Source organism: Loxodonta africana, chromosome 10, assembly GCF_030014295.1.
Source record: "Loxodonta africana isolate mLoxAfr1 chromosome 10, mLoxAfr1.hap2, whole genome shotgun sequence".
Taxonomy (NCBI): Eukaryota; Metazoa; Chordata; class Mammalia; order Proboscidea; family Elephantidae; genus Loxodonta; species Loxodonta africana.
The window spans coordinates 20,852,850-20,875,599 of NC_087351.1; positions in this window are offsets into that span (position 1 = coordinate 20,852,850).

Genomic DNA, 22,750 nt, shown 5'->3' on the forward strand with positions numbered 1-22,750 from the left:
GATGTCTTACATTTGTATTGCCCTTTTTCCTTTTCAAAGCATTGTAGGAGTACATATCTTATTTGGTTCTCATCCCATTCTAGATTCAATTTAAAGTTACAATGCTATGTTTATAATCAAAAATAGTACTGTTGTTTTGTCTCTGACCACTAGAACCAGTAGCTTACGTTTGGTTATTTTTCTAGTAGCCATGACGGATTATTTTTCACTGGCGTGGACTACGGACAGCATGGCCCAATCTAAAATGGTATAATTATTTCTCTCAGTCATAGTTATGAACATTGGATTATAATATGCTTTCATTCAGTTGTTTCTGAACGCCCAGGAGGAGTCTTCGAACTGTGCTTCTCACGTTATGTTCATAATCAGCCAATGGAGGCGAAATGTCTCCTGTCAAGGAAAACGTCCCTGACCCCACCCAGCAGAGCCAGGTACTCACTTTGTGCCCTCAGAACATCATATATGCTTACTGCATTGTATTGGGAATTCAATGCCAGTTGTATGTCATATTTATCTCTACATTCGCGAAACCTGACTCAGTAAATGTTTGTTAATGAGTAAATGCTACAAATGAAAAACGAATATGTGTGTTGTGCTTTGTTGTGCTGACCTGGCATCTCATTTAACCAGCATTCTACATGACTGCTGCTGGATTTCCTCCTACTGAATCTCAGTGTAAGCTCAGCAACCGGATTGGGAGATTCAGTATCTACCTAAGGAATTTCTCTACTAACTATAATGACGACAAAAATAATAAACTATTTTTTTTGTTTTACAGACAACACTTGTAGACTAGTATTCCAGAAGAGAAAATTAAGACTTAAAGGAAGTTTATTATGATATGACCACAAGATAACATAAAGGAGATACGGGGTTAGGTCAAGTCAGATTAGAAACTTTAAGTGCTATTTTGAGCAAACCTTTGAAAATACCAAAGGGGTAGAATGGCATTGCCTGTAGTAGAAAAAGAATTTAGGGGAAATGAATGTCAAATTCAATCTAATTTCTGAGGAGCAAGATAGTACTGAGAAAAAGAAACAAACTTTATTCTTTGTTTTAAAGCATCCTATTTTTTTTTATCGGTTGTTTAGAAACATACTACATTAATTCTTTGAAAGAGATTTTGCTCCTTGCTCTAAAGAGGGGGGCAGGGGAGGGGAACGGTAACATTTAATAAAATGCTTATTTTAATACTTGTGTCCTTTCTTTTAACCCCAATAAAAAACGAGGTTTGCTCCATATGAGTAAATTTTCTGTGTGAAAAGTCAGCATGGACTAGAACAAAAAGGCCATTAAAGAATTACAAGCAGTTACATTTCATTTAAAATATTTCCTTGGTATTTTCATCTTATAAATTCAAGGATAATACAGAAGAATCTTCTAGAGTTAATACCTGTATATTCCCTGTACCACAGTCTCACTGGGGGTTTGTGAAGATAAATGAGATGTTTATAAAGTGTTCTGACACCTCTGTTTGAAATGTGATATGTGAGTATTGTTATTATTAGTTGGTATAATAAACTATCAAATAAAATGTCTTCCGTATTTTTCAAGGGTAATGAGCTCAAACCCATTGAGAGGTCTCTCTTCATGAGAAAACGTTCATGTCTTTTTTTCGTAAGGTGTCAAATGGAAATCTTACTTTTGGCACTTGATTATCTGCATCAGGCTAAAATGCCCCAAGACTTAAATATTTTAAAGGCATATTCCTATTTTGAGTTTAAATTTAAATTTTCTAATGATTCCTAAGGGCCAAAATTGCATGACTATCCCATTTTAGTTGTCTGTTTTAAAACATGGAAGTATAAGAATAATCTTATCACAGCCCCCTGCACAGTATTTTGGTAAAGATCTCTCCATTAAGTCTAGTAAGAAAACAGATGTTTATTCATTTGGGATGTAAAGAAAATCTTTAATAAATAGTGATTCATTAAGATTTCTAAAAAATCATTTAGAAAATGTAAAAAGGAAAAAAAGAGAGAGAGACTTAGAACAAATCAGTAAATGTGAATTAAATGTATCCTGAATCACTATTAGAATTTTTTTTTTTTGAAATTTGTTTATCTTCTTTTAGAAGCAGATTGGAGATGACATGAAAATCTGTGATCACACTTTTCAGATAGGAAATTTGTAGGGACTCTAGAAGCCACTATCTGAGAAATCTAAATTAAATCTTTAATGGGAAAAAAATGGCACCAGTCTACGTAAATTTAGTGACCATAATAGAATCTTGAGTTACAAGTAACCTTTCTAATACATTCATTAGTTGTATTAGACAAAACTCCCAAAGTTGTGAATACAGAGACTGCAGCAGTGGTACACGGTAATTTTCAAGAGGACCCTTTTTCATATGACTCCACCTCATATCATCTTTTACGTACACGTGGTATTCATTTCTCTTTCACTACTATAATTAAGTCCCTGAATGGCTCAAACACTTAAGTACTCAACTGCTAGCGGAAAGGTTGGTGGTTCAAACCCACCCAGAAGCGCCTCGGAAGACATGTTTGGTTATTTGCTTCTGAAAGGTCACGTCCTTGAAAACCCAATGGAGTTTCTATGAATCAAAATCGACTCTATGGCAGCTAAGAACAACAGCAAAACTGAAATTAAATGAAACTATTTTTTTTTTTTTTATTCTAATTCATGTGCTGGGCAACTTTAACTTAAAATTTCCGTTCTTTTCTGTGATTCAAAAGACGCTTTTCCTTTTTCCAGTAAAGTCCTAGATTTAAGTCACTACCCCATCAAGACACATCAGTTTATCTAAGTATTTCCACTGCAGATGAAGCGAAACTTTAACATTTCTCTGATTGGCTCTCTTTATAGCTTCATTAATTAAAAAAAAAAAAAAATGAACCTAAAGAAAGTTTCTGTAACCTTAATATCTAATAATTTGGAGAAGCCAAGCTCTGTATTTGTGTCTGCATTCTGTATGAATGATCAAAGTGAAAGTATTAAATTATCAGTGGCATCTGTAGAAGATAGCAGAAATAATCATCATGAAGCCAACTAGGCTCCACTTGAACTAAGACAGAGCAAAAAAGATCTTCAAGAGAAGAAGAAGGAAAAAGCAAAAAAATAAAACTTAAAGGTAACAAAGACTTCTAGGTAATACTGGATATCAGATGAGCTGAAAGTTTCTAGTTCTGCGTGATAGCAAAGAGAGTGGTGTAATTATGGGCAACGTGCTGGGAGGCTGCTGTATCGCTGTACGGCATGGGAAGGATAAAAATCTCTCTATAAAAGCCTAGTGAAATTGCATAAGGAACGTATTTCCAGCATCTCACGAAAGAAAAAAACTAAGTCATCTGGGTGCGAGATGGGGAAAAAAGGACTGAGGTATGCAGGAATGACTTCCAAGAGGAGATGATTTAATAGGTTGTAGGATTTGACTTCTGGGAATTTCTTTTCATAAATCAGTAATCGAGACATGAATAACTATAAGGATGGGTGGGTGTTAAAATGTTATATAGAAAAATATATAGAGAGAGAGGTACGACTTACAGTTCTTCGAGAAAAATTAATGAATATCACCAGGCAACAATTTTGCTGGACTCCTCTACAGATCTTATTGATGTCTTTAGGCCCAATACACCCAGAAACAAAGAAAAGGATACTCTGAAGGAATTGAGAGGCTTTCTGTAATGGATTGCCTGAGGTCAGAGGTCAAAAATAAGAACCAGAAGATAATATACTTGTTAAGGAACTCTGCCTTTGAGATAAGGAAGGATAGGAAAAGCAACTAGGTAAAATAAATACAAATTAGTATCTGAATTTTCATCAGCACTGAAGTAGGTTGAGGGACCATTGTACAAAACCACTTCATTTATCCTAAATTCATAGGAAATAAAATATTCTATTTAAGCGAAGTATTCAGATTATTTAATATGATTTAGTTAAACATTTTGAGTGAAAATCATTCTGAAATACATTCCACTGTCCCCTGGATGTTAAAAAAAAAAATGCTGAAGATTTTACTTATTCTTAATGATTTGTGGTCACACTGTGAACATCAATTATTTTACTCTGAAATAGTAATTCTCTCAAGGGCTTTTGAGGTTAATAGGACTGTTTTTCCCTGCTTGGATTTCTGAGTGTTTGTACTTGCTTTCTGTAGTCTTTATGTGTTCTCACTGGCTACTGGTTGACCTGCTGTCACTTCTTAATATCCATGAGCTAAGTCTAGTGACTCCCTCCCTGCCTCTCTGCCAAAGAAAGGTGACCCAACAGAATGCAGAAATTGTCAAACAATTTCATTAATATCACACGCAAGTGAAATTTTGCTGAAGATCATTCAAAAGGAGTTGCAGCAGTGCATTGACAGGGAACTACCAGAAGTTCAAGCCGAATTCAGAAGAGGACATGGAACAAGGGATATCATTGCCACTGTCAGATAGATCATGATCAAAAACAGACACTACCAGAGAGAAGTTTACCTGTGTTTTATTGACTATGCAAAAGTATACGACTGTATGGATCATGACAAATTGTGGATAACATTGCGAGGAAACAATTATGCTCGTGAGGAACCTGTACATAGACCAAAAGGTAGTCTTTTGAACAGAACAAGGGGATACTGCATGGTTTAAAGTCAAGAAACATGTCCATCAGGATATTGTGTCTTTCACCACACTTAATTCGATCTGCATGCTGAGCAAATAATCCGAGAAGCTGGGCTATGTGAAGAATTAGGCATCGGGATTGGAGGAAGACTCATTAACAACCTGTGTCATGCAGATGACACAACCTTGCTTACTGAAAGTGAAAAAGACTTGAAGCACTTACTAATGAAAATTCAAAGACCACAGCCTTCAGTACGGATTATACGTCAACATAAAGAAAACAAAAATCCTTCACAACTGCAACATCATGATAAACAAAAAAAAAAACAAAATGAAGTTATCAAGGATTTCATTTTCCTTGGATCCACAATCAACACCCATGGAAGCAGCAGTCAAGAAATCAAAGGACAGCATTGAATTGGACAAATCTGCAGCAAAATACCTCTTTAAAGTGTTAGAAAGCAAAGATGTCACTTTAAGGACTAAGGTGCGCCTGACATGGTGTTTTCAATTGCCTATATGCGTGTAAAAACTGGACAATGAATAAGGAAGACTGAAGAAGAATTGATGCCTTTGAATTATGATGTTAGCGAAGAATATTGAATATACCATGGACTGCTTTCAGAAGAATGAACAACTCTGTCTTGGAAGAAGTACAATCACAATGTTCCTTAGAAGAAAGGATGACGAGACTTCCTCTCACATACTTTGGACATGTTATCAGGAGGGACCAGTCCCTGGATGAGATGGACATCATGCTTGATAAAGTAGAGGGTCAGTGAAAAAGAGGAAGACCCTCAACAAGATGGACTGACACAGAGGTGCAACTATGGGCTCAAGATGGCGTAGGACTGGGCAGTGTTTCGTTCTTTTGTACACAGGGTCGCTATGAGTCAGAACCAACTCGATGGCACTTAACAACAACAACAACATACTGTGGGCAGGAAAATCAGACAAGAAGCTTGATGTAACCATAACTAATGTAAAGCATGTTTGGAGGGGACATCTGAGAAATTTTATTAAGATTGTGAGAGCTTAAGTATGTAGCTCTTTTAGAGCCTATATTGATGGCTTGATGCCTTTATTTTAGAGAGGAAGGTGAGAAGGGGCTTGCTCTGTGGTTCTTAATGACTGCATTGTGGATAGTAAACGTTGTGACAACTTATTTTGATGTTTCATTTATCAGTTAACTTGTTTGAAATTATCAGTGTCATCACTATTCCAAATATACAAGGAAGTTGTAGAGCATGTTCTGGAAGCCAATCCTGTGAAGCTATGCTTTATAACTGAAATCTTATCTATTTTTACATTTATTGTGATGAATAGATACTAACATTAATTACAGGAAAAATATATATATGTAAAACATACACACAAATATACATATATATGATATGTGTTAAAGACAGCTACTCCTAGTAGGAAGCGTACTGTATATGCATAGTCATAACAAAAACTCCCCTTTGAACAATTCACAGGCAAACTAATCCTTCTCTTCCTTGAGTTGCCCCATAAGGTTTTGCAGAAAGTGGAGCAAGAAGCACTGAATTGGGCTTGCCTCTACAGAAATATGACAGAAGTTAAAACACACCAAATAGAAATCAAGAGGGGTAAGTGAAGGAGGGATGATCCTGTAGGAAGAATCTAAGGAAAGGATGAATATGGAGAATATAACAGAAGGGCCTTGGTGGCATAATGGTTAAGCACTCGGCTGCTAATCAACAGGATGGCAGTTTAAACCCATCCAGCAACTCTGTGGGAGACCTGGCAATCTGCTCCCATAAAGATTACAACCTAGAAAACCTTATGAGGCAGTTCTACTCTTTCACATGGGATCACTATGGGTCAAAATCGACTCCAAGGTACGTAACAACAATAACAAGGGAAGTAGAGTGGATTTTAGAACCTAAAGAAAGGGTAAGTGAGTATTCAACTAGTGGAAACAAAGGAATCCTTATGAAACCACGTTGTTGTTGTTAGGTGCCATCAAGTCGATTCCGACTCATTGCGACCCTATGTACAACCGAATGAAACACTGCCCGTTCCTGCACCATTCCCACAATCACTGTTATGCTTGAGCCCTTTGTTACAGCCACTGTGTCCATCCATCTTGTTGAAGGTCTTCCTCTTGTTCATTGACCCTGTACTTTACCAAGCATGATGTCCTTGTTCAGGGACTAACCTCTCCTGACAACATGTCCAAAGTATGTAAGATGTAGTCTCGCCATCCTTGCTTCTAGGAGCATTCTTGTTGTACTTCTTCCAAGACAGATTTGTTTGTTCATTTGGCAGTCCATGGTATATTCAGTATTCTTCACCAACACCACAATTCTTCTCTCTTCCTTACACATACATATGATGCGATTGAAAATAGCATGGCTTGGGTCAGGCACACCTTAGTCTTCAAGGTGACATCTTTGTTTTCAACACTTTAAAGAAGTCTTTTGCAGCAGATTTACCCAATGCAATGCATCTTTTAATTTCTTGACTGCTGCTTCCATTGGTATTGATTGTGGATCCAAGTAAAATGAAACCCTTGACAACTTCAGTCTTTTCTCCATTTATCATGATGTTGCTTATTGGTCCAATTGTGAGGATTTTTGTTTTCTTTATGTTGCAGTATAATGCATACTGAAGGCTGTAGTCTGATCTTCATCAGTAAGTGATTCAAGTCCTCTTTACTTTCAGCAAGCAAGGTTGTGTCATCTGCATAACGTAGGTTGTTAATGAGTCTTCCTCCAATCCTGATGCCCTATTCTTCTTCATATAGACCAAGTTCTCAGATTATTTGCTCAGCATACAGATTGAATACGTATGGTGAAAGGATACAACCATGACATACACCTCTCCTGACTTTAAACCATGCAGTATCCCCTTGTTATATCTGAACAATTGCCTCTTGATCTATGTACAGGTTCCTCGTGAGCACAATTAAATGTTCTGGAATTCCTATTTTTCACAATGTTATTCATAATTTGTTATGATTCATGCAGTCAAATGCCTTTGCAGAGTCAATAAAAAAAACAGGTAAACATCCTTCTGGTATTCTCTGCTTTCAGCCAAGATCCATCTGACATCACCAATGATGTCCCTGGTTCTATGTCCTCTTCTGAATCTGGCCTGAATTTCTGGCAGTTCCCTTGTCCGTATGCTGGTGCAGCCACTTTTGAATGATCTTCAGCAAAATTTTACTTGCATGTGATATTAATATTGTTCAACAATTTCCTCATTCCTTTGGATCACCTTTCTTGGGAATAGGCATAAATATTGATCTCTTCCAGTTGGTCAGCTAGGTAGCTGTCTTCCAAATTTCTTGGCATAGGCAAGTGAGCACTGCCAGTGCTGTGTCCATTTGTTGAAACATCTCGATTGATATTCTGTCAATTCCTGGAGCCTTGTTTTTTGCCAATACCTTCAGTGCAGCTTGGAGTTCTTCCTTCAGCACCATTAGTTCCTGACCATATGTTACCTCTTGAAATGGTTGAACATTGACCAATTCTTTTTGGTATAAAGACTCTGTGTATTCCTTCCATCTTCTTTTGATGCTTCCTGCATCATTTAATATTTTCCCCATAGATCCTTCACTATTGCAATGCTAGGCTTGAATTTTTTCTTCATTTCTTTCAGCCTGAGAAATGCTGAGTATGTTCTTCCCTTTTGGTTTTCTATCTCCAGCTCTTTGCACATGTCATTAGAATACTTTACTTTGTCTTCTCAAGCCTCCCTTTGAAATCTTCTGTCAGAACAAAGCCAGGAACCAACTGTGGAACAGACCATCAATTGCTCATATGCAAGCTCAAGTTGAAACTGAAGAAAATTAAAGCAAGTTCACAAAAGCCAAAGTATGACCTTGAGTATATATCCCACCTGAATTTAGAGACCATCTCAAGAATGGATTTGACGTGTTGAACACTAATGACCAAAGACCAGGCAAGTTAAGGAATGACATCAAGGACATCATCCATGAAGAAAGCAGGAGGTCATTAAAAAGATAGGAAAGAAAGAAGACCCGAATGGATGTCAGAAGAGACTTTGAAACTTGCTCTTGAATGTTGAGTAACTAAAGCAAAAGAAAGAAATGGTGAATTAAAAGAACTGAACAGAAGATGAAACCATGTACTAACTGTAAAAGATAAATGTCTAAGTATTGGGAAAAAAAATGAGTAAGCATGTTTCAAGGAAAATTGAGTTACTATCTTGACTAAGGTTCATTGCTACATTAGCATATCTCTAAATTTTCTGAGACAACTTGGTGTAGAAGAAAGGACATTAAGCATAGCTGGGCTGGTAAAGAGCATTCCAATATTTAGCAGATACTTAAGCCAAATTTGGAGCCCAGGTGATGCAGCAGTAAAGAGCTTGGAGGCTAACCAGAAAGTCAGCAGTTCGAATCCACCAGCCACTCCTTGGGAATCCTATGAAGAGGTTCTACTCTATCCTATAGGGTCACTATGAGTTGGAGTCCACTCAGTGGCAATGGGTTTGGTTTTTTGGTTTGGGTTTTTAAGCCAAATTTCCTTTTCTCACTTATGAAATGAGGTATTTAGACCAGATGATTTGCAACATCATTTCCAGCTCTAAAATTCTATGATTTTCTGAGGAGCACATTATATGATATTCATTTGGAATCTGTATAGCCTACTAAGTGTCTTTGAATTTTCATCTTACAATAGTCATGACTATTATGATGGCTGTCATGTCCATTGTTCTCTTCTAAAAGAAACTCCTGTCCATTACCCTTGTGGACTAAACCAGCCCCACCTCTCATACCATCCATGCCTTATTGATCCAAGGAAGGCTCAAGGACAATCAATCCATCAATAATCCAATGGCATTTTGAGGTTGTGACACACAAACCAAGAAGCAACAAGAATAACACCTTACCCAAAAAGATATGAACTGGGCCAGAATTGGGCTGCTAGGGTGAGAAGAGTGCATAGAAAGATGTCATAAAACAGGAAAAACCGTGATTGATGTTCCATAGGGGAGCTAAAGGTAGAGTCCATGAGAAACTAGAACCTAATAAGTAAAGTTCTATGGTATAGTATATGAGAAAACCATTTGGTAGAGTTCCTTTTATTGTTTGCATTTATGTTGTAAGTAACACATTCAAATTGTTTAGTAGTACCACCACTCAATCAATAGATAAAATTTTTAGATTGCTGGTGACTTACACTTTCTTACTTACCTACTTATAGGAGAAGTGCAAAAGCACACATACACACACAAAGCTGAGACTAGAAAATAACTTCCATTAATGTTTGAATGCTACGAGGGATATCCCTGCACAACTGCTGTTGAGAATGTCATGTTGTTATTGTTAAAAATATATATATTGTTAGGTGCCATCAAGTCAGTTCTGACTCCTAGCGACCCCGTGTACAACAGAATGAAGCACTGCCCAGTCCTGAACCAACCCCACAATCATTGCAGTGCTTGAGTCCATTGTTGCAGCCACTGTGTCAATCCATTTCGTTGAGGGTCTTCCTCTTTTTCACTGACCCTCAACTTTACCAAGCATGATATCCTTCTCCAGGGACCGGCCCCTACTGATAACATGTCCAAAGTAGGTGAGACAAAGTCTCTCCATCCTTGCTTCTAAGAAGCAGCATGGCTGTATTTCTTCCAAGACACATTTGTTCGTTCTTCTGAAAGTCCGTGGTATATTCAATATGCTTCGCCGACACTGTAATTCAAAGGCATCAATTCTTCTTCAGTCCTCCTTATTCATTGTCCAGCTCTCCCATGCATATGGTGCAATTGAAAATACCATGCATTGGATCAGGCGCACCTTAGTCTTCAAGGTGACATCTTTGCTCTTTAACGCATTCAAGAGGTCCTTTGTGGCAGATTTATCCAATGCAATGCATCTCTTGATTTCTTGACTGCTGCTTCCATGGCCGTTGATTGTGGATCCAAGTAAAATGAAATCCTTGACGACTTCTGTCTTTTCTCATTTACTATGATGTTGCTTATTGGCCCAGTTGTGAGGATTTTTGTTTCCTTCATGTTGAGATATAATCCATACTGAAGGCTGTGGTCTTTGATCTTCATTAGTAAGTGCTTCAAATCCTCTTCACTTTCAGCAAGCAAGGTTGTGCCATCTGCATAACACAGGTTGTTAATGAGTCTTCCTCCAGTCCTGATGCCGTGTTCTTCTTTATATAGTCCAGCTTCTCGGGTTATTTGCTCAGCGTGCAGATTGAATAAGTATAGTGAGAGGATACAACCCCGACACATACGTTTCCTTATTTTACACCATTCAGTATCCCTTGTTCTGTTTGAACGACTGCATCTTGGTCTGTGTACAGGTTCCACATGAGCACGGTTATATGTTCTGGAATTCTCATTCTTTGCAATGTTATCTATAATTTGTTATTATCCACATAGTTGAATGCCTTTGCACAGAGGTTCTTGTAATGGCCTTCAATCTAGAATAACACTTTAGTTCCAGTACTTATGAGGTATTTTCTGGAGTTAAATTTCCTGTAGTATCTCTTTTATCCCTTGTATGTTGTTGTTGTTGTTAGGTGCCATCGAGTTGGTTCTGACTCATAGTGGCCCTGTGTACAACAGAGCAAACCACTGCCCAGTCCAGCACCAGCCCCACAATTGTTGCTGTTTGAGCCCGTTGTTGAAACCACTGTGTCAGTCCATCTCGTTGAGGATCTTCCCCTTTTTCACTGACCCTCTACTTTATGAAGCATGATGTCCTTCTCCAGTACCTGCTCCCTCCTGATAACATATCCAAAGCATTTGAGATGAAGCTGCGCCCTCCTCATTTCTAAGGGGCATTTTGGCTATACTTCTTCCAAGACAGCTTTGTTCATTCTTCTGGCAGTCTATGGTATTTTCAGTATTCTTCACCAATACCGTAATCCACACGCAGCAAATGTATACCTATTAATCCCCATTTCTTGAGCCTGGGTTGCATATAGCCCAAAGAGCCTACTTAAGAAGTCGTTATACTTTCCAGATCACTCCCACATCTACTAAATCTCTTGACAACATTTTGAAGTAGGTTGAACCCCTTTTCATCATGTGTGTGGAAATTCAGAAGCTGCAAGTGACCTTCCAGGAGCTTTTGGGCATAACTGGTGTTTTACAGGCCTATAGGAATGAATATAGTCAAAGTAATTGTCCAAAATGGTATTTCTTTGACTATATGCTTTACCCTCTCTGTGGAAAATCCAGCTCCACAAGTTTTTCCCAAAGAAGTTATATGTTCCTAAGAAATAGCTTAAATAAACACACACACAAAAACGAATACCCTTGTGGCAAAAAAAACCCTAAGTCATCTGGCTGTTTATGGAGCTTCCACCGTTTCTTCCCCTGCTCCTGGTTTCCTATGCTGATGCCATGTATCAAAGCTGATGCCTGCCCATGTCATTACTGACACTTATTATGCTCAGTGTTGAAGGCACTAAATTTTATGGCAATAGTACCTACTCTTTTCCCAAGTCACCAGCACTCTCCTGTATCACTATCAAACCAATGATGTTGTCTATCAGACCTGAAGTAGCTGACACCATTGCCTCTAATGTCCATGAACAGACTCTTTTTTAGTTTTTCTTTATGCCCTCTGCATATTTCTTACCCCCAAATTCTGGAATGATATATTCAAAATCATTACTACCTTCAGCCATCACTGTCACCCCCTTAACACACACACACACACACACACACACACACCTGCACACAGTGAAGCTTACACATTAACCCTGAACCAAATTTGTGAATTTCTACTTTCTTTCCCTTTAGGTCAAGATATGGGCTCTTTCACTCCTATCTCCAGCATCCTAACTCTCTCATGTAAATGGATCCCTAGTGGACCCAGCCTACTGGTCCTGCAGACAAGTCCAAACCGAGAAAAAAAAAAAAAAAACCCACTGCCCTTAAATAGATTCTGACTCATAGCGACCCTATAGGACAGAATAATACTGACCCATAGGATTTCCTAGGCTGCTATTCTTTTTGGAAGCAGATTGCCACATCTTTCTCCTACAGAGTAGCTGGTGGATTCAAACTGACTATCTTTTGGTTAGCAGCTAAGTGCTTAACCATTGTGTCACCAGGGCTCCTAACATAGCTAAGTCCTAGAGTGAACACAGATCTTAACATCTACATTACTAATTATTAGTGGAGCATTTTCAATTATATCCACGCAGCCTCTTCTGTAGATTATTGCTGATAATTTATATGTTACTTTTTATTTCTAAACATACAAAATATTGTATTTTAGGCACATTGAGTATCTTGAGAACCCTCAAAAGTAGATTTCAAAACATATCACTTAGGAGAATGGTATTTTACCTCTGTTATTTTCCTCTCAGAAATTCATAACCTCAGTCTAAGTATGAGAGAAAATTCAGGCAAATCCAAATTGAAAGTCAGTCTACAAAGTACCTGACCAGTACTACCTGAAATGTCACTGTCATCAAAAAAAAAGGAATGTCTAAAAAACTGTCACAGTCAAGAGGAGTCTAAGGAGACATGACGACTAAATGTAATGTGTTATCCTGGATGCAATCCTGGAAGAGAAAAAGAACATTAGGCAAAAACTATGAATCTGAATAAAATACGGTCTTTTTAGTTATAATAGTTTGTCAGTATCGATATCTGCTCATTTGTTGTGAGAAATGTACCATGATAACGTAAGGTGTTAACAATAGGGAGAGACTGAGTGTGGGGTATTTGGGAACTCTCTGTATTATCCTTTCAACTTTTCTGTAAATTGAAAACTATTCTAAAATAAGTTCATTAACATAGATATATGTATATAGGTGTATTTACATATATACATGTATGTGTTTATATTATATATTATTTTTATCTATACCAAAACTCAAACCCATTGCCATCGAGTCGATTCCAGAGTAGAACTGCTCCCTAGGGTTTCCAAGGCTGTACTAGACTGCCATATCTTTTTCCTGCAGAGCAGCTGGTAGATTGCAACTGACGACTTTTTGGTTAGCAGCCAAGCTCTTAACCACTATGCCACCAGGGCTCCATATTGCTCTATACATATATAAATATAATACATATATATGTATACATTAAATATATATTTATATACATACATATATATAAAATATACACACACACAAACATATACACACATATATGTAACCACTTGCCTTTACTCGGTATATATTATTGCCTAGTTGGACAAAGATGGAAAAAAATGGACCCTACTTGCTAGCATGAGGATTGTATAAGGTTACCATTCAAATTATTTAGGAGTATCACCACTCAACTAATAATTCATCTGGTTAATTATTTAGCAATAGACATCAATTTGTAAAATCAATGCAGCTTTTTAATACAGTTTACACTGAAATTACTGAGAGTAAACTGGCACATCCAAAAACGCAAAGACATATTTGGATGCTCTAAAGATGGTAGGATTGCTGCACGTAGTTTGAATAACTTCTAGTGGCTGCGGAAGTGATGCCTAGATAAAGATCAGAGAAAATATCAGAGAGGAAAGTAACATTTTTCTGTGGGGGAAACAGCTTCCCAAATAAAATCAGTGTTAATTCTTGAAGAGGTTGCAGACACGTTTGAAGGAATATCTTTGTGCCAAGAACTACTGAATTTCAGATCATTTATCTTGAAACCTTTGGTTAAGTATCATCTTTAGTCCTCATTTATCTTCAGTCACTTTTACTCTATTGATTTTCAAACTGATGGATGATTGAAGGTTTTGAAGTATGGTTTCAGTGCAGCTGGTCTCTTTGAAGAGATTTGAGGACGCTCCAGTTCAGGGCTAATATATAACCTTCATTTCGTGATGTTAATGTTTATTTGCTAAGTATCTTGTCATAACGGATCATTCCACTGTCACAAAAGGAAGTCTGATACCATCTTATTTCATTTTTCCCTGTTTTCAAAAGCCCTCAAAACAATTTTTACATCACCTTTTATACTTCATATTTTCTAGAACGTTAATGCCTCTAGAGTTCAATGTAAACCATAGTTGCAAATTGGACTGCAAACAAATTTTGCTTAAGGCACAAATCATGAATTGAAGTAATAATCACCTCAAGATGAAACTTTTTTTCTGTCTTTTAAAATCAAGATGAAAGTAGGTCAATGAAATTTAGGATATTTTCGACTATGGATTGTATTGTTTGCCAGTACCTAATTTACAATTACAGAACCCCATGAATATTGAAATGATTCAGCTTCCCATTATAAATGTATGCGGCAGTTTGGTTGTTGATCAGTTTATGAAGTTAATGCAAATGGAACTGTCTTCCTGTCAGCATTTGAAATCTATAATGCAGTCATGTTGTATATTCAGGGACAGGCCATTGACAGTCAATTAACAAGTTTGATTGGTATGTCAACTCATTCTTTTGAATTGTTAATAGTATGTTAATAGCATTCATTTCTTTGTGCAGCCCCATTTGCAGCTTCACAGTTACAGCTATTTTTTATAATTCTGAGTAACCTAAAATAGTGCCTTAATAATAGATTATTAAACACCTGTCTAGTGTAGCTTAGGGAGGTTTTTCTAGACTGGGAGTTTGCGGTGGATCCCTTTGATATTCAAATCAACAAATGATAGCCTTTTTATTCAAAACGTAAAGTCTTTTGATGGTTAGCTTGTTAAGAAATATTCAGCTCTAGTCTGACCTGATCTGGTTTCCCATGGAAAAGATCTGATGCCGTTTGAAGGTTCATAAATGGAATGCCAATGACAATTTGTTGTTGACATTCTGCCGCCTCAGCCCTCAGATGCTGCTGGTTGACGTACCGCTTTAGCTTCGCCAAATAATCCTTGCAGGTAAATGATCTACGGATTGAGCAGATAGCTTCAAAGCAAAGAGGGCTCTTCTGTGGTCTGGATTTTTAGGCTTGGAGGGGTACTTAAAAAGATGCATCAACGCTGACAGATGAATCTTAAGGCATAGAATGACGGGAGAAAGCCGAAATGTGGGAATATTTTTTAAGTGACTAGCATATTATTTAGAGTTTTGAAAACCTTCAAATGTCGATCAAATCTCTTCCCCATAGCAGATTTATTTCTACCTTGGTTTTGTTATGGTTGTTTCGTCTGTGTGCACAGGTTTACCCTCACTTTCCTGGGGAAGTTGATGAGACATTAAATGTATTATTCCCGAATGGTGCTTTGGAATAAGGTTGTGAGTTCATTTGCACAGCCATGTTTTATTCATATAGCCTCTGTACACCAGAATATAAGAATCTGCCATTTCTCTAAGCCTAAAAAAAATTGTCTATACCAAGAAGGCAGTAAAAATTTTATTCCTTTTTCCCTCGTTCTCCACTCCCCTTGATGATGCTTTCTAGGACCTACTATTTGTATTTAATTTCATGAGCAGAGTTTCTTTCGGATAAAGAAAAAAATCCCTATCAATGTAGCTCAGATATTTAAAATTTTTTTATGCTTCAATGAATTTGGAGGATCAATTCGCTTCTATTGGAATTTTAGAATTAGATGGTGCTTGAACAGATTGCTACTCAAACACCCTTAATATACAGATAAGGAAACTGAGGCAAAGAGTAAGATATCACACGCGGTGGTGCAGACCTAGGTCTCTTTATCCCTAACCCTTTACAAATTGTGCTTGCTACCTGAAGTTTTCTGGCTGTAACGTGAAAATCTTTTATACGGTGGTTTAAGTCGGAGAGCTATACTCAATCCCAGTTTTTTTTTTTTTTAAAGATATATATACAAAGAGTATACATTTCTCAATATGTAACTAAAATATCTATAAATCAGGAGGAGAGAAGGGAGAAAGGAAGTTAACTACTGTCTTGGATGGTTTATTTGTTCACCCTCTGCCCTTAGGCTGGACCACAGAACTTATGACCTATTTCAGAATGGGCGAGGAGAGGAAAAGAAGGGGCATGCAAACAGTAATTGAGAACAGATTTCATTGTGTCTACCTTAAATAGCCATCTGGCCATGTTTCTCAAAGTGTGTTTAATGGCTCACTAGTCCCACAGGGTGCTTGGCCACCAAAAGTTTCCGTGGCTAGCGAGTCAAGGCACATATGCCCCTGATTGAGTTTCACCTATCATAATGCTTGTTGGCATAGTAAAGACTCTGAGAAGTCCTGCAGTAAAGTAACTTGTTCAACTCTATTTTAACCCAACATTTCCCAGACTAATTTGAATACATTTTTTGTTTGTTTGTTTGTCTTCAAACCTATTAACATCTTCCCATGGAAATTTGGGAGATGCTAGAACACGGTGTGTAACCTTGGGCAAATTATTTAATTTCTGTATGCTTCAATTTCTTCATCTGTAAATGAGGATAATAATAGCACCTATTGGCATAAGACGTGAATGAGCTAATGTACGTAAAACACTTAGAACAGTGTCAACCATGTTGTGTTATATAACTATTTGCTATATTAGACTATATAGCTATTGCTATATAAGAGATGCGTAGATTAAAGAGACAATTCTGAGGTAGAATTGACAGCAATCTGGAAGGGAGGGGGAGAGACAGAGGAATGGAAGAACCAAGGATAACACTGGTATTTCAAGTTTAGGGGATGATTGAATTTAATTTTATAAATAGAGATCGTATATTTTTCAGAGAGAGACTGTTCCGTGTGTCCACAGCTTGCCAGCAGTTTCATAACAGCGGCCTTCATCTCAAGGGTGACTAATTGAACATACGTGTGGACTGCTTGGCACAACTACTGGTAAAATAAGACAAAAGTGACTAACTCATTAACTAAATTGGAAGTATATAGGTAATTTTTTTTTAATATTAATGGCATGTACAGTGTTAAAAATCATAGTAAAAAAATTGCTTCCTTATTTGTATGTTCACAAAAGTTTACAGATGGCTCTGCTAAAGCCCTTCTAATGTTTTTTATTCTATTTACTGTTTCATTAGCTTCCTCCTCTCTCCTCTTCCACTTTCACATTTAGAGTTTCTTGGGGTCTGGATCTTTTTTATTTTTTTATTTCCATAGCCATTCACAATTGATATCTAAACCAAAAAAAAAAAAACCCATTGCTGTCGAGTAGATTCCAACTCATAGCAACCCTATAGAACAGAGTAGAACTGCCCTATAGAGTTTCCAAGGAGCACGTGGTGGATTCAAACTGCCGACCTTTTTGGTTAGCAGCCCTAGCTCCTAATCACTACGCCACCAGGGTTTCCAGTTGATACATAAAAAAAAAAAAATTTTTTTTTTTTATAGTAGGTGCTTAATGAGTGGTTCGGATATATAATACTTTAAACATCATTACTCTAACTTTATTCAGAAAACAGAAATTCAAAAATATTCAGTAAATTTAAAACCCTAAAATGGTATTGGCCCACGGCATAAATATGAACTGCCATGTTACTTGAACGTTGATAAAAAAAATTAACCTAAACTTTTGGTTCAATGCTTATTAAATAAGTTTCTCTGATTTATACAGCACCTCATGTTGTGGCGAGGACATTTTAAATCACCTACTTTAACACTACGCCTCTCTTGGCTGCTGTGAGACCCCCTTCTTGGCATGACCTTCTCTTTGAAGACACAGGAAGCTTTAGTCTTTTAGAGATGTTAAGCCATTAGGTTATATATTACACATTTTTATCAGAAGTTGGTTCACTGCTCACCCTACTACCTCAAGCTGTGCTTATAAGTATTTTAATTGACTTTTATGTTGTGCCAGTTTTCCTGATCTCTAACACGTCATGCAGATGTAAATGATGGCAGAAAAGGCATTATCAGCTCCCAATTCAAGACTACATATGCTATTTTTAAAGCTCTTTTTAACTCTCCAATTGAAGAAGCATATTACTTTGTACTCTCCACTCTATTTAAGCAATATCGAGATTATAAATCTCACCTACAAAGTTGAGACAAGAAGTAAAAAATAACCAATATAAAGACTGTGAAAGGTCTTCAAAGTTTTAAAGAAAATTCTACATAAAATAATTTATTCATGCCTAAACTACCCCCCAGGAATATAAATTTACACCACACGTCTCCTTAAGTATTTCTAAGGTTTATTTTTATATTTAGGAAAGGAATGTATGCTTTGAAAAGGGTGACCATGAAAAATTCTGTTATTCCAAAACCTGTTTGTATTTAAATACCTAACTTTTCAATCTAGGTATTTTTCTGTAATCACACATCTTTCCTAATTTCCTGTAACATGCCAGCTTTTCTCCAGGTGGTCATTTCATCCACGGGAAGAGAGATTGCTTGTTCCAAGGCCCCGTCAATGACTACAGTGCCTGCAAGTATGAGGGCTATTGTTATTCAGTAAAAGAAGCACAGGCCTAATGTGTTCAACCGCTACATAAACTTTTGTCTTTATATGGACCATTTCTTCTTCAAGTAATTGTCAAATATCCCAAAGGTCTGGAATTCTGTAATATAATTCTATATTATGAGCTCTCGCCATCCTTATCCATTGTCAATTGTGATATTTCAGACACATTTTCATTAGCGGTATTATTAGAGCAAGGAAACTATAATGTGTATACTTGTATTACCTGCCTTTTCATTATATAACCATTGCTGGCAATTATATTTAGAGCTCTCCTAGACTGGGTAAAAATCTAATCCTATGTAAATTTACTGTTTGTTTAAAAAAAAAATAACTCTTGCCATTTAAATAAGTCAGTAATAGTTTGCTGCTAATGTAGTTTCGAACATAAGAATTCAGCCACTGGCAAACCATTATGACTTTGCACTCTTTACCACTGATTTTACACTGTCATCCACCCTATTCAACTTTAGAATCAGTAGAATTTGTCATATAGTTAGTCAGGGTTTCAGACTTGACTCCACGATCTGACCGAAAAAAAAACCCATTGCCATCAAGACGATTCCGACTCATAGTGACCCTATAGAACAGAGTAGAACTGCCCCATAGGATTTCCAAGGAGTGCCTGGTGGATTAGAACTGCCGACCTTTTGGTTAGCAGCCGAACTCTTAACCACTGTGCAGCAATCAAAACAACAGCAACTTTGATCTGATATCTGGTTTTAATGCACAGTTTCTTATTTTTATTATTACTTTTTTTTTTTTTCTTTATTAGCTCAGAGAAACTAGTTAAAACAACCAAAAGCAGTATTTCAAGAGGGGAAAAGAAATTGCATGCATGTGACTTTATCTTTGGGTATGGGGGATAGTAACAAACTGTTGTTGTTGTTGTTGTTGGGTGCAGTTGCGTCAGTTCCAACTCATAGTGACCCTACATACAACAGAATGAAACATGGCCTGGTCCTTCGCCATCCTCACAATGGTTATGCTTAAGCCCATTGTTGCAGCCACTGTGTCAATACATCTCCTTGAAGGTCTTCCTCTTTTTTGCCTACTATGTGCTTTACCATGCATCACGGCCTTCTCCAGGGACTGATCCCTCCTGACGACATGTCCAAAGTATGTGAGACGTAGTCTCAAACGTCATGACAAACAAGAGAAATAATAAAAGATCTCCCCACTCAGGTGTTTTCTCCTCCTCCTCCCAACTGATTGGAAACCCTGGTGGTGTAGTGGTTAAGTGCCACGGCCCCTAACCAAAAGGTCAGCAGTTCGAATCCGCCAGGCGCTCTTTAGAAACTTTATGGGGCAGTTCCACTCTGTCCTGTAGGGTCGCTATGAGTTGGAATTGACTCAATGGCAGCTGGTCTGGGTTTTGGTTTTCTCCCAGCTGAAGCAGATATACTAAAGTTCTTATTAATTACTTGGGGCTAAAGAGATTCAGTTTAAGTAAGTTAAAGAAATGCAGATTTATCCTGCAACTCGCTGGAAGTTATTTGGTGGCAAGAAAGTGGGTTCCAGTAAGGAAAGCCGGCAGGCCAGGAATGGTGCTTCACTCTGATAGTGTATGAAATTATAGCACATGGTTCAAACAAAATCAATAATCCAACTTTTATGTCCCTTGCTAGGTACAGTGAAAGTTTTATTATTCTGCCATCATTTTATTCTTGCTGGATTAGGTAGGTCATGTACTATATAGCAGGACGAAGCAGCTCAAATAGAATATACAAGATCAAAACTTGTGTTTTTACTAACATACTATAATGATCATATAATATTCAAGGAAAGATGCTATAAAAGCCAGACTCTTATTTCCTTAAATCACTATAATGTCTTGAATCATATTTAGATACTCAATTTTACCTTTTAAAAAAAGGAGAGAATTTTGCTCCTTGGCATGGAATGAGGAAACTGAAGTATTCCTTAATTGGAACTAACAGAATCAGCAAGAGAGAGTTTGTTTCAACATGAAAATTGCTGTACATGAACAAGGAGAGAATATCTGATCATACTTCTGCTCCTTTGATTTAGCTTTTTCTGCCTCATTCTTTTTCTTTGGAACAAGAGTATTTTCATAGAAAAGAAAAATTGTTCTGAGGGACGATCTGCACAAGCCATAAAAGCCAGATAATAAATTTACCTGAAAGCATCAACTTCTAAAGTATGTTTGCATAGTAAAGTATGGACCAGGCCAAAATACAAGCTTTAGCATTTTCTCCTTGTTATCACCTCGTTAAGCTCCCCATGTCTAAGCCATGCCTCCTACCGTCACAGGTATGGTGCCACTCATTAAGAAGAAGGGGCTCATTACCAATTCTCATTAACATCAATTGGAGTTTTAAAGCCAAATCCCTGGGCTGAAAATTTACCCCCTTAATGTTCAACACAGGTGAACGAATAAAATCGTTTAAATGCTTGTGTCATGGGGTAGTGCAAATGTGCTCTCCCAGAATGAACTAATTGCTTACTGCAGCCTGCCACTAAGGCCATTGCTCAGTAAAAGGCAGGCAAGAGCCTTTAAGGAAACTCCGACCCAAAAGGGAGACACTGATGGAGAAACAAGTGGGGGGCTGGGGGAGGGAAAGCGCTGATTTCAGAGTACCCTAATTATCATCTGGATATGAGTCATCTTTTTTTTTTTTTTTTGAGAATATAGGGATGAACAAAATCAGCAAAAGGTTGTTGGAAACGCTGACAATTAAGTGATCAACAAATAGGATTGGAATGAATGAATTATGAAATAAATGCATGTTCCCAAGCATGTTTTAACCTGCTACTGAAACTTATCTCTCAGAATCATTCAGCGTTTACTTGAGAATATTCTGGATCATACTCCTTAAGCTTTTTTTGTTTGTTTTGTAATTGTAATTTCCAATGGATAATACTGTAAATTATTTTCTGGTGGGAAGCTCTTAAGTTAAAACATTTCAAAATGCTTCATTTCATAAGAAGTTAAAATGTGTTGATTTGGTTGATTTAAGAGAGTCTTCCTACATTCTTTGAAGTGATAAACCATATGGGAATACATTTTCTAGGACTGTAAAAGCAACTTCCCCTTGTATCAGATAAGACTTTCTCTCCTTTATAAATCCAGAGAGTAACTAATTTTTAAACTAAAATTTCACTTTCCTTCCCAATTTCCCTTCTTTACTTCAGTTTAAACATTGACCCAACAATATCCATAAAATTAATATTTGTCTCTAGACTGTTTGTGGGTTGGAGAATTGTTTCTAGTTTTATGGAATCCTGAGTTACATGATAGATTCTTTTATACATTGTCCATATTTTTCCTAAGTGGACACATTGTTTATATTTAAATCATATTAATGGTGTGTACCATGTTTACCCTCCCTGCAAAATGTAATGATTTTAGTCTAAATTTTTCATGAGACTCAGATTCCTTCATAATGTTGCTGTCTGTCAACAGCAGTTGTTAAATCATGGAACATTGTGGCTGGAAGGAGCCTTCAAGCCATCTAGTTTTATTGAAGAAAACTGAGGTCCCAGAAATTTATTTGACTTCCTCAAGCTCCCAGCAATGACAAAACCATAAGTAGAATTTTGGTCTCCTGATCCCTGGTTCTGCCTTGGTGTTAATAGCTGACTCAACCCAAGAATCAGTAGCATCGACGCCCCGTTTTATGCCATCTTCTTTCACAATTCCAAAATTACTTTAAATTTGTAAGTCATGAGAGTAAAAGGAAACCTCTAAAAAATATTCTTCTGAATATATGGGGAGATCAGATCTTTTACTTCACCTGCTTAAAATTTGAAAGACAGTGATAATGGATGCATAAATGCATCATGGGATGGATAAATTGTGTGAGTTAGAGAAGAGAAAATGAATGTGCTCATGAGAGAGCAAGAACATCAATCAATGGTTGCATGGTGTTTGCACCAGTGTGTCTAGGGGACACCTCACCAAT